Genomic DNA, 12,684 nt, shown 5'->3' with positions numbered 1-12,684 from the left:
CCATTTTGCCCCAAATTAATTTTAACCTTACCCTAAACCGACCCAATTTTTGTGCTGACAAATTTTAACAAATTTAAAACAAATTTTTAACAACAATTAATTGTTAAATACCCTATAGTAAAAATATGATTAAAGATAATTTGAAACACTTTCCCACCAAAGATTTGCCAAAATTCCGGCCAAGTGGCAGCAATGTGCATCGCTGCCAACTTACACACTTTTGGCAGAAACGGGTTTTTTGGCAAAACCACAAATTCAACCAATCATAAGCCTGCATTTTTTTCTGCCAAGTGGCACAATGTGGATCAATGTCCCTGCCAACTTGGCAAACATTTGCATACTTTTTGGCAGATTATTTTTATTGTTAAAGTGGAACTTATTTTGAGCTTATTTTTTGAATTAGCAATATATTATTAGGGTACACGAGTATGTAATTAAACTAGGGAGTTATCCAAAAGTTTACTTCTTTATAAGTTATATATTCCTCCAATGTGTGGATTCTGATATAACTATATCCGAACAAAAGTATAAATGATACTTTTGTATATTTTGACTCGTCATAAGATGATTATCAAACATGTCCGTTCGTTTTAATAAGTTTTAATTTTTTGTCTGATATAAACATATATAGCCTTTAAGGCCCAAATTCACCGACTATTGGGTGTTAATTTACTCTCGCCGTGGTGAAAATGTACCTGTTAAAAACCATCTTCCACCACCTAAAAAAAAAATGTGATACTGACATTTTTCCTTTCTTGCGGTCCTTGTTAAATAAAACCTGATATCCTATTTATTAAATTCCGGTTTTTTTTGACTGAAAACACATTTTTTAATAATACAATCCGGTACAACTAGTTTTTTATATTCTGGTTTGGTGTTTATAAAATCTGTATAATCTACGACTTAACCAGATTCCAAATGAATCATATCAAAATAGACCACATCATACCAACTTAGTATTATATGTTGAATATATATCCAACACCTTTGACTATCGAAATATTTTTTTTATTTTATTATATTATATTGAATTAAAGTTTGTTTGGCTCTGTTTTTGATTCATCATAATAACCGCTGTTATATTCAAAAAGAAACACTTCACTGGTCTTAATTTTTCTATTTTGCTTTTTTCCAATGCGTCTTGGTGATTTTTTTGTCTTTCTTTTTTTAAGTTAAGAATTATTTTAGCTAAATTCATCAACTCTTTTTTGCTGGCAAATCTTCAGACGCAGATAAATTTGTCCAACCAACACCCTTTTTGTTCTACTAATTGTGTTTCTTGTTTTTAAGAAAACATTTTTTTAAGTTTGTAATTTCTCTGGGTATAGTGGAATTTCCTTCGACATTAGCGGTATTATTGCTTTAAGGTTATTAGCCAGTAATTACTTGGGGTATTAGCAGTGATTGATTTCTCCTTGTTTAGCTGATATTTCAACTACTAGTCCAAATCATTGTTATTTTTTTTTAATTTTGATCAATTAAATTATCTTAATTGCTTCTTCCTTGTTTTAACTGAAATTTTCAACTACAAGAGATCCCAGCGATCATTTTATTATTTTTTTTAATTTTATTATTAAATTTGGACATTAATATCTTCTTGTAATTTTTTTTGTAATATTTACTTTAAATTTCTGCAAATATTTTAAATTGTGACGGTGTTTCAACAATTACTTAATCCAATTTTCGATTTGTTGTTGAAAAGTCATCCTATTTTAGAATTAATTTTCTTTTTTAAGGTTAAATCTATGCTGTATCATGAATCATCACCTCTTGTGAAGCTGCCTTTTCCCCAATTCACTTTTATTATCTGCTAAATTTATTTTGAAAAATGGAATCGATAAATCTTTGAAGATCCCCTTTTGTCATTTCAGTATTTATTTTTTTTATTTATTTTCTGTTGCTGAATTTCCTAACTGATACAATTTGTAACTTTTTTTTTTCTCAGCTTCAATATACTTGTTCTTTTAGTTTCTTCATGTTTTAATCATACTAATCTTTTTTAATTCTTGAATTGGTGAGATAAAATGATTTAAAATTACTCGAAAAAACTCTCTTTTTTCTTTTAGTTGTCATCTGTCCCCAAATCCAATTTCCTCTTCCAGTTCTTTAAGAAAAATAAATCTATCAACCATAGCATTCATTTCTTCTTTCAATTTTTACCCGTTGTAATTGGATTAATTTTACATAATGAATTCTTTTTTAAAAAATCTTTTGTTAATCTTGCAATATATTCTTTACTTCTTCTTCTAATGTCTGTTTTTTATAGATTTGATGGCTTTTCAAGATTAATAGTCCATCTATTACAAAACTTTGAAAACTTTTTTTATACATAAATCGTCCCCCCTTGAAAACTAACATCGGTGATTGTATATTTTGCATTTGAGAGGAGGGGGGTGGGGGGGGTGTGGGATGGTTTGATCTGGATTTCCTAGGGTTGATTATTTTATTGACCTCCATATCTAATGCTGCTGTTCATTGTGTATCAAAGTTCCTTCGAATTTCTGTGAAGAATAAAGATTCCATGTCCTTTCTAAGCTTTTTGAATGTTTTTTTTTAGGAGGGTAGCATAATCACTTTAAATCGAAATATCTAATTTAAAAAAAAAACCTTAACTTCTATACTGTCAGGTTCACTATTTTGTTTTAACATCATTATAAAACCTCCCTATTAATAAATATAATTATTATATATTACCAGGTAAAGGTTTTTCTTAAAAAAACTTCCTTGTTTGTCTTATATAAAGAAATCATATTTTTTTGAATTTGTTGCATTAGCAAAAAGTATCACGATCTATAATAATTTTTTGTTCATCACAAAAATCCTATTAACTTTTCCATTTTAAACCCGGACTTTCAAATAAAATATAATGTGAACAGTTGTAATCCCGAATAATCCTTTTGGTGTTTTAATAGTAAGACTGACTTAAATAAATAACACAACAGTTTTGTTGTGGCCGTCTTGAATAAAGTATTTTGTTATTTCAGTTTGAACCATTTTTATCTTCACATAACAAAATCTTTATTGATCCTAACATTATTTTACATTTATTTTAACATTATCTTACATTATTATATAAATGCAGTAGAGGCTGGGTGGGGGGTTGAGTGGGGGGCTACTACCCCCCCTTCCAGCCCTGCTCCTCAACCACCACAACATACGTTGGGCCAAAAGATAGAGAAATCATGTCTTTCCAGACAGAACTAAATGAGAGTAAAAAATTAAGAAAAAGCTACACATCGGGATATGATATAAACTGCAAATTATAAGACCACTTACTGAAAAAATAGAAAGTCAAAACCGACCAATTATCAAGTCAGGTTAAAAGCATTACCTGGAATAAAACCTGGAAATAAAACATCAAGTAAGCGTTATTAGGTGATGAAAATGAAGAACGCATACAAACATTACCGGTGTACCACACTATTCCAAGAACCAATACCAATTTACAGAGTCTCCCTGAAGAGGAAGGACCTGTTAGGGAATTTGAAAAATGGGCGGAAAAAAACAACAAAACCGCCACCCCCTCCCAGCCCTCGCTATTGCCTGCCATTTTGGCTCCTGCTGGGTTTTCCCCGCCTACTGGATATCCACACCTCTGAAATGTTTGCCTTTTATTTAACTTCAGATGAAACGTAATCCTAATACCAATATATGAAGACCACAGTCACAATACAATAGGTCATTGTATTACATACGACTCTTTGCCGCTGAAAACGGTCTGATAGCTAGGGGGAAATCAAGATCACAAAGATCCATATAAACGAGAACTAACAAAAGAATTAAAACATAAACAAAACAGAACTGGTAAAGTACAAAAAAAAAAAACCGGTTGATAAATACTTTTTAAATTTAGCGCTATCTCCTATATTTGTGGACCAAGGAATAAAAAATCATAACCCATATAAAGTTTCACCAAATGACAATATGTAATTTTTAATTATAACTTAAATAAACTTTATGGTCAAAACAAAGTAATTTGCGAAGGATAGAATAACTGGAAAAAAGTAATTTTAAACAACAAAAGTAGATGAGATGATTTAATTGATTTGTTGATTAATAAAAGATATAAACAATAAGAAAAAGCATTCAATTCATTCAATAAACAATATTTAAAGAATTAACAGAAAAGTCCAGGATTACTATCAATAAAGACTATGTAAATTTTAAAAAAAAGTATTTAGGGGACAGGTTATGACGTTTGTCCATGTAATTCCAAAAAGAATTGGTTTAATGACGTGGAGATTATTTTGTGGTTCCAATTAATGCTGGAAATATTAATGAAGAACTAAAATATGAAGGTATTAGAATAATTGAAAGAACTATTAAAAAGAATTCCTCTTTTAATAACCAGAACAACATGAAATGAATGGTTTTATAAAAACTATTTTTTCTTGAATTTAATTTAATTAAAGTTTTTAATTATATAATGGAACAAAAAATAGTATTAAGTTCCCGAAACCGTTAAAGATAAGAAAAATACGCCGAGTGAATTTAACAATCAGATAAGAAAAAAGTTTAGTCGTTAGACTTTAATTTTAGATAAAAATATAAACTTTATGTTGTTGGTTTGGAATAGTAATATAACACTATGACCTACTCTTTGGCATAATATTATGATTGAATATGACAATAAGAAAGAATTCGTTATCATAATGGTAAGGATTGGACAGATATTATATTTTTAACAAATGGTTTTCTTACATTACACAGATATAAGAATTATATGATGGAAACATTAATAAGTAATGATGAATTATAGATTTGATAATGAGGTGGGGTGGGCAGCGAAATTGCTCCAATAAGTTTGGAATTTTGATTGTGTCAGTAGTTTTAAGATTTTTGATGTGTCAATTACAGATAATTTTAAAGTTGGATTTGGAAATATCAAATTTTCCATAAATATTTTTTGCTTGGATTGGAGAACAAAAAATTAGACAATACTGAATGGGGAACTAGAAACACCAAAATATAACTAACTCCTGTGGATACAAAATTACATTCTATTGTGATCTTATTTTTGGATAATTCACTTTGTTTGAGGGTAATTTCAGTGATATTATTTTATGCTTTTAAGTACTGCAGAATTTTACCAAGAGCTTATCCATTTTACAAAATGAACCACAAAGAGTTGGATATCTGAAATTTAATAAATATATTATAAATTCAATTAGAAATATATACTACAGATGTATTTTGGTAAATAATTAATTTATGAGGTTGAAACAAGTGCTTTAAGACACTAATTTTTAAAAGAAATTAATTAAAACTAAAGTTTTAAAAACTTTTGATTAAATTTTAGTTTTTATATAATGTAGCAAAAAAAGTTTTATGACAAAAAATAAAGGAAGATTTATTTTATGTTGATGCTCACACAGGAGAAGAAAATATACAAGCTTCAGGTATCTTTGACACTTTAACGAAATTAATTCAATCCTCCCCAATTAGCACAGCTTGAAAAAAAAGCTTTGGAAAACTTCAGGAAAAGCAGCAACTTGAAAGTTGGAGACAAAAAAGTTGGAACAGAAGTTGGAAAATTATGGCTGCAGCTAAAAGTGTGGAAAAAACAAAGAAAATTTTTAAAAAGAACCACCTGCTCCGCAGTTGGGAATTTAATAATTTAATTGCAAGGAATTAGCAAGAAAAGAATAATAAAAAATAATAATACAAAAATAATGATAAAGGAGGATATTCCTAATGAGAAGAAATAGAAATATTGTCCAGGATCCTGGGAACTTTAAAGCTTCGTGCTGGATACTTCACCAACAAATAACGTAATTAACATATTGAATTTATAAAAGCCTAAAGCTTTTAACTTTAATACAAAACTAAAAATAAAATAAAAACTAAAATACAACAGATAAAAAATAAAATAATATAAATATATATACAGTTTTAAACAAAAGAATATTGCGAAAAGAATAATGAATTTAACTCTTGTCTTAATCAATTTAGATTATACAGCCTTTAATATCTGTCCCCTGGGAATTTAAATAATGGTTTAAAACAAACAAAAAAAAAAAAAACGGATATCAATTTTACATTTAATGATAGAAAGTTGCATATTTTTGATTTGTTTTAATGGCTTTATTTTGAAGTAAGTTTTTAAAGTAATTAAACCTTGCTAATGGGTAATAATTATGGTGCTGGTGGAGATTGAATAATCAAATTGCATTAATTAAATAATGCAGCTTCAAATTTAATTTGATCAGTTAGTGGTTAAACCAAAATGGAAACATATGTTTATGATTTGTAATAATTTATACAAAGTAAATAAATGTAAAGAGTTTGTTTTTTTTGAACTATCTGAGGATTATGCAAAAGCAACTGGACAAATGAGTTTTATTTATTTAGATACTAACGGCTGTTGCTGAAAAGTAGAATGACCAAGCTGGATAGAATAGTGTTTCGGTCGCGATTAGAAAACATTTTAATCCAAGATAAGAAAGAGGTAAATGCTAAGATTCCCATTTTTTTTAAATAAAGAATTTATTCATTTTTTCAGGGTTTAGAAACTAATATTTTTACCCTCCAAGTCAAATTCCAAATAACACTAACAGCTGACAGATGATGATAATTTAAGTTTTAGACTACATAGCTACTGATGCTGGTAGAGTAAGTAATAAAATTGTAACAAAATCATTCTATGGGTTCCAACTTTAATTTTTTCAATGAATTATGGGTTTGATCTAATTCTAATTACACATACTACTGAAAGATTTTAAAAAAGCAAGATGAGGCGTCATACCTTTAGGGAACTGGATGATGCCATCAAGTGGATACCAACAACAAAAATAATATAACCTTTAGAATAACAGCTGGATGTAATAATACCACAAACATGTATTTGTTTTATTTACAAAACGACCTGACAAAAGTAATTCACAAAACATAACCCGCATTTGTATTAGATACACTTTAAAGTTAATGCAGCAAATTGAAAATTGCAAACTTTGAGACTCCTGTCGTCTTGAGAAGTTGGTAATGGTGTTTTTTATCCAGAAAAAGAATACACAAGTATAGTCCAAGAATATATGATGATGTAAGTAATTATTATTATAAACAAAATAACAAAAACTACTGGAAGTCCTCTTAATTAGATCAAATTTTGTATGAATATTTTTGGATTTAGTCATTTTAAACTTGGAATATAAAAAGGAAGTATCTACAGATGACCCTAAACACATTAACATTTAACCAGCTAAAATTAAATGATTTTCCCACCAGCAGCCAAATAGTCGTGTTTAAGCAATTGTACTGATGAAGAAACAGTTTGAAATAAATACTATTGGAACATGAACTGTGTTATTGTTTTAAAATAAAATAAATATAATTTTATATATAATGACATCCAATTATATTGAATATAAAATTTTAAACCTTACAGATGGACATGCTAAAAAGAAAAATTTTAGCCCGACCACAACAACCAAAATTCCCACATACTTTTTAGATTAAAACATGAGACAATTACGTGGAAAAGACATTCCCTTTACTTTTAACAAAACACAAATTAATCAAAATTAAAAAAGCTGTGCAAAATAAGAAGGGCTTAGAAATTCCAATTTTCCCAAAGAAAAACATTGTCCATCCAGGGTCCAAAATGGTGGAATTTATTAGGAGCTTTATGGCTGGTTTTTGTTTTGTTAGGAAAAACCAACCAATTCGTTTATTGTGGTGTGTTCTTTGTTTTTAGGATTTTTGCTTTTCGTATTTTGGGGGGGGCTTCTTTTTTGGGTTTATTCTGTTTAGTATGCGTATTGGTTTGTATTTGTTCCTTTGTTAGCGGTCATGGTTTTACCATGGGCAGCTCATTAAATGAGCCGCCATAATTTGTAGATTAGCCCTCTAGCATTGGTGATTTTTAATTCTGGGCTAGCCATACTGGGTGTAGTAAGAAATTACTTGGAAATGGTATGAGTTCAGTAACTAATGATAAGAGTAGAAAATAGATATCACCATATCTGTACACCTAATTAAGAAAGCAACTATAGGATCTGGAGTGATTTTACATAACACAAAAACACAAAACAAGACGGTGGCGTTGTAGTATGTTGCTGCTAATCGACGAAGTACCTTTTGATTACATCTTTATCTTTGTTGAAGTGGGAAAGGACTACAGAATTGATTCTTTCTCAACGGAGACCTACAGACGAATTCCTATATAAAAAAAAAAAAAAATTTTTTATAAACATACCAACACTAAACTTTTGGAATTGAAACAAAATTGGGTTAAACCAATTAAAAATTAATACTTTAGGGTGTATTTTATAGTAATAATTAATTAAAATTAAAAAGAAAAGGACGATGTGGAATTATTAATTTGGTCACTCTAACTGGGCCTGGAACACTTTGGGTTGAGTTTACTTAAATAATATGTCTTTCGATCCATTTGGACCCTTCCCTCCTACCCAAAAGAAGTAATTTCTAATAGACCAAATTAAAATACAACAATGTTCAATATCAGACAAAACAAGTAGGCTTTGCGGATATTATTGTTTTTTTTCATTAAAATGTTTCAAGATAAAGTTACCATTGATGATTTATTGTAGTTAATTAAAGAAACGTTTAAAAAAATAAAGTTCATAATCAAAGAGTAAATGAACAACACGATTATAAATTATTTTAAATAAAAAAAAGGGACATTTATTTATCTGGAATAATTAATAATAATGGGAATATTCTATAAATATAAATGATAAAGGATAAAAATAAAAAAGGCAATTAATAAAGAAAAACGGGCTCCATTGTTGTTTTTTTAACAGTTTAGACCCAAGATACAGAGGGTGGATTATTTCAATTGGATAAGGGGCGTATATGGCCTAGTCCCTGGTTTTAGTTCAGGGTTGGTAATATTGGTGGCAGATTAAACATAATTGGCAAGCTTAATTTTTCTTTTTGATGCAATTATTAGATAAAGGAGAAGCTAAATTACAAATGAAAAAATAAAGAAAGTGGGTAATTCCTTCAAAGGTTCATGTAAAAAAATACTAAAAAAATGAATCTATTTTCTATTAATTATGCAAATGAATTTAAAATGATGATGTTTTTATATTAATTCTTTTAAAACGTTACGATATTCAGTTAACATTTATGGTTTTCTATAATTTTAAGAGTAAGCTAATTGTATCGAATACCATTATCAAGATTATAGCTTTTAAAATCATCATTAACATGAAAAGATGTTTATTTAAATTTATGAACAATAACTGGAATAGAGGTGTGTTTATTAGAAACGAATAACTTAAAAAGGTGTGATGGTACTTTGGGTTGAATAAACAAAGGTAATCTTTATAATTTTTAATTTGAACTATTGTTTTTTTCTTAACAACAAGTTTTTTAATTCTTTACATTTTTTTTTAACATTAACTTCCTTTTTTAATAAATTATGAATACATTTTTACTTCTTAATTTGGACCTACCAAATTCAACAATTACTACACCGGCAGCGTCATCTTTAAATTTCCCAATTACTTTTTGTATTATTATCGAAATAAAATTTTGAGTTGGTATCGTAATCACTATTAAATTTCAAAAAAATCTTTGTCCTTATAAAAAGTCTTTATACGCAACTTTGTTTTTTAATTTTTCATAACATAAGAATCAGTGTCCAGTGAATAAATAATGTTACCAATTACTCTCTAGTACTTTTCTTTTTCTTTTAACGTAATATAAGGAAAATCATACAATACAAATTTTTTTGATAAAATTAGAATGCACAAATTCCAAACAGAATCAATAACAAGGTCGGTTTAATAACAAACCTTTGCTTTTTTAGTCTATAATACCAAAACAGGTTAGAGGTAACCATTTTGTTGAACTAACAATGAAGGGTTTGGCTATGTATTTTAATAAAATATTTTCATCCATGAGTTAATTTAAATATTAACCCGCGTTTTGGCGTAAAATTCTCCCATCGCCGTCGTCCCCTTACCGATTTACAGAGTTTTTCAAGTAAAAAAATTAAAAAAAAAAGAAATGTAAAAATAAAAAAAAAAAATAAAAAAAAAATATTAAAAAAATTAAAAATTAAAAAACTTTAAAAAAGTCCTTTTCGAAATGAATTTTTTTTGCTTTAGATCTTTTTTTGGGATTAAAATCAATATTTTTTTTGTAACTTTTTTTAATAAAAAAAAACCAAGGACTTTTCGTCAAAAGTGTAAGTATTTTTTGTAATTTTTTGGGGGTTAATTTTTAACCCTAATTGGGGTGGTATATAGTTCATGATTTTTTAATAATGAACTACAGAAAGTGTTGTTTTTTCATTAATGTTGGAACTAATTTTTTTTTTTTTACAATTAACTTTTTTTTCCTATTCCAAATTCCTGTTTTTAATATTTTTTTTTTTACTACTAATCAGAAAAGCATTGATCTGTAATTTTAATTTTCGCAGGAGCTAAAGGATAATCATGTTGGTTTTATGTAATTCCTTTTGGAGATTCAAGATCACAAATTCCAAACTATAAAGTAGTTTTTACCTTTTGCAATTAATTTTCTTAAATTGTTTTTTTTTTTCGGGACGTGGGTATATAAATTTTAAGTTTTCCAGAGGGCAAAGGTTGAACGACATAGCCCAACCGTAATGGTATTTGGCGTTCGAGTGTACATAATGTAAGTTGCTTTTCTTCTTTTGGAAATTATAAATCCTTCATGAATATTTTATTGTTGCTTGACTGGATCTGTTTGAAGCAGATATTACTTATTCCTCCCTCTCAGTCCCCCCATTTCAAAAATTAAAAAGATACATATCAAAATCCGGCAGTTATTAAATGCCTAGAACTTAACATTCCAGTCAGTTTTGTTTTTTTTAAACATTGCATCCCAAGCTAAACCAGGACTACTAAAATAAATGACAAGGATCTAATTTGTTAGTGACTTCTCTCTAAACTATAGTTTGGTCTTTAAAATTTTCGAAATAATTATTAACATCATCTAAAAGTAATACGTCAGTTTTAAAATATTGAAGAACATGAATATTCTCCCCATTGGTTTTGAAAGTTTAAATTTATTCCCCAAACATTTTTTTTAGCATGTTTCGAGTACATTATCAGAAATATTATGTTTACAGTTAAAAGTGAAATAAAACTCTTTCTTTAGAAGGTAATTTTGTTTGCCTTTAAATTTTTTAATGATCCATGTATCATAATGGATATACAAAACCCAACCTTTTTTTTGTCTTTAATAAATTAATGTTTTCCAATCCAAAATTCTTGATGATAAGTTGATTTTAAATTCTGGAATATTTTTGTTTACTAAGTTTTCCAATGATTGTGACATAAATAAACTGGAAATGAAGCATAAAGAACCAAGTCAAAAATTCATAAAATTGCAATATCTTTCTTTCCATATTTGTTAGAATATACATTAAATTTTTCTTTTTTAAATTTTCCTATTTGTTTGCATACTATACTTGCCGTCATAACCCTTAATTAATGAAAATAACAGAATTTTATGTTGTTAGTTTTACAAATTAATATTAAAACAATCTGAGTGAGCACTTCCCCTGAATTTGTTTCCCTGTGTATTAAGACAGTGATCCACGTACTGGTGAGCACTTCACCTGGTCTATAATAATATTTCATTCTTCCCTTATTTTTTCACAGAATAAACATATGACAAAACTTTTTTTTTGTTTTGTTTTTTAAATTCGGTTGAATCATTTTTCGACATTCTTAGTTCTTTGGTAACAATGTTCTTTACTTTAAAAAAATATTGTCTTTACAATATTTTCCCTCATCTCATGCTTTTTTTTTTCAATAAACTTATAAACTGCATTAGGACCTCTATAAATCTGGGTTTGGGTTTTTAGTAATTTATCGTCATAACAACAAACAACTTTATAGCCGTAACCACAATTTTAATGATTTTGATATGGTTCAGTAAATGAAGATTTCAGTTGATGGTAAAGCGTTAAAACTTTTTTAGTTATTGATTAAAAAATCAGCATAAATTACAAAAGGTACTGCTAAACCTTTATGATAATTTTTAAATTGTACTTTACCTTCCCTCTTTTGGCATTTTTAACGCCTTGGATACCATTAATAGCTAAACAATTTGGTATGTGTTCATTTAATATTCTTCATTTGTAAAATGTTGTAAACAGCTTTTACAGAAGTTTTTTTATTTGCATGTTTTGTTTTGTTAAACATTAATCTATAAAGTTTTTTATCCAAAACATAATGTTGGATTTGGGGGTTTACAGTCGCCGTTTATTTTATCATTAGTAATTAGCAACATGTCACAGTTTTTCTTCGTATTGTACTTGTATGTACAATGGATAAATACTATTTTCTTCATATCCAAATATATTAAATGATATTTCATTTAAAACTTCTATTTTGGTATTTGATTAATGTAACAGGAAATTTAATTCCAGTATAATCAAGATCGTTTATATGTTTTTTATATTTTGAAATATTTTGGAGGATTTTTTTCAACAGGAAATTTGTAAGCTAAATGACACCATCTAAAACATTCGTTATCATCATTCTTTATATTTATTAATCCTTTCATTGAATTTTGTAATGGTTTTGGTAATTCTAAATAACTGAAGCAGCCAATGGAAATAAAACTTATATCTATTTATATAAAGAGCCCCAACTGACCCCTATTCTCCAGCCGCTTCCTCTGAATCCAGTTCCCCAAATTCTATTTTTTATTTCACAAAAGCTTGATGAAAGTTTTTTT

Source organism: Mercenaria mercenaria, chromosome 14 (genome assembly GCF_021730395.1).
Source record: "Mercenaria mercenaria strain notata chromosome 14, MADL_Memer_1, whole genome shotgun sequence".
Taxonomy (NCBI): Eukaryota; Metazoa; Mollusca; class Bivalvia; order Venerida; family Veneridae; genus Mercenaria; species Mercenaria mercenaria.
The sequence above is the reverse complement of the archived record's forward strand: the minus strand, read 5'-3'. Positions refer to the sequence as shown.